This window comes from Aplysia californica, unplaced genomic scaffold (assembly GCF_000002075.1).
Source record: "Aplysia californica isolate F4 #8 unplaced genomic scaffold, AplCal3.0 scaffold00295, whole genome shotgun sequence".
Lineage (NCBI taxonomy): Eukaryota > Metazoa > Mollusca > Gastropoda > Aplysiida > Aplysiidae > Aplysia > Aplysia californica.
In genome coordinates this window covers 38,867-40,317 of record NW_004797565.1, presented here as the reverse complement: position 1 = coordinate 40,317, position 1,451 = coordinate 38,867, and the positions used below count along the sequence as shown (strand labels likewise).

Sequence of the window (1,451 nt, the reverse complement as noted above, 5' to 3'; positions counted from 1 at the left end):
CCCGCCCCCTCCTACCCCCCTCTTCCTCGACGACGCGTGAGGGCAAAAGGCAAGACTAGCACATAACACTATATAGACCTGTCCTTCACTGCTTCGCGCTAATGCACGTGCACTCTCCGATGCGCGTGCTAGGGGTTTCGAATTAAAAGTGAGCGCCTGAGGAATGTGCTGCCAGTAGGCGAGTCCGTGATTGTGTGTTCTTTTCCAAAGTTGACAAGTTGGTGTTCAGAAAGACGCAGAAAGTGTAAGAGACCAAACGTTATAGAGGGAAAAATTTAGCAGGAGTTTCTGAAAAGCAAATTATACGAAAAAGAAACGGTAATCTAAAACAACGTGCAGAAGACTATACCCTGTTCGCGTCGAGCATAGTTTACTATTGTTAGTGGGTTTGTTTTGTTTGTTTGTTCGGGGTTTTTCTTCTTTTTTTTTTTTTTTTGGTATTTGTTGAAGGAAAGTGCTTTAGTGTTGGTCTGCTAAAAATTTACATTGTGCTTGAAAGTAATAGAGAGAAAAAAAAATATTTTCAAAAACAAAAGGATACTCAAGGAAAGATTGTGTGCGTTAGAAAGTGAACTCGGTAAGGTTTTGTTTTGTTTGTTTGTGTGTTTGTCTGTCTGTTTGTGTGTGTGTTTGTTTGTTCGTTTGTTTGTTTATTTGTTTGTTTGTTTGTTTTACTGTTATTTTTTAACACAAATTGTGTGCATTATCTTTCCTCTTCTTGGTCCTCTGTGTTTGCTCTTCTTTCTTTTTAAAATCTTTTGTTATTTGTATGGTTGCATATATCATAAGTTCTTCTTTTGTCTTTTATTTCATTGTGTTATTTGTATCAGTCAGAAATACATTTTATTGGAAGAGGGGGGGGGGGGGTATGTAGGTGTTTAAAAAGGTAAAAGAGTCTTAGATTTCTAAAAATAATTTTGTCGTATTGTTCATTTGTGTAGGTGACTTTTTTGTAATTTTCAGATTTCACGAGCTTTCTTGTTGTATTCTTATTTTCATTTTAAGTCAAACTTAACCACCATAAAATTTGTTGAATAGTAGTGCATGTTTCTTTTTTACTTATATGTGCACTTGTCAATCTTCTTGTATGATTGTATTAAAATATGTGCATTTGCAACATATCTAAATTGTGTGATTTTCTCTCTTTTCTCCCAGGTGTGAAAGTGGGATATCTCTAAAGTTTGTTGAAGTGCAATCAGGTAAGTTTCTGTCTTTCCTTACATATTAAATATACAGAATTTATAGTTTCAGTCCTTCTCTAGACATTTGATGGATACATATCTCTAGGTGATCGTCTCCATCCCCACCCCTCTCTCTCTCTCTCTCTGTCTCTGTCTCTGTCTCTCTCTCTCTCTCTCTCTCTCTCTCTCTCTCTCTGTCTCCCTCTCTCTTTCTCTCTCCCTCGCTCTCTCTCTATCACTCTTTCCCTCTGTGTGTGTGTGTCTCTCTCT

At 37.2% G+C, this 1,451-nt stretch overlaps 1 long non-coding RNA gene across 1 annotated transcript in view; it reads left to right on the top strand.

Annotated features, from left to right (window-relative positions):
- Nucleotides 1-1,371, top strand: part of LOC106012221 — an 80,177-nt gene extending 78,806 nt beyond the window's left edge. The window contains exon 3 of the long non-coding RNA XR_001184970.2: nucleotides 1,156-1,371. This is a non-coding gene — a long non-coding RNA (uncharacterized LOC106012221). The remainder of the gene's footprint in view (nucleotides 1-1,155) is intronic.
- Nucleotides 1,372-1,451: the final 80 nt, after the last annotated feature.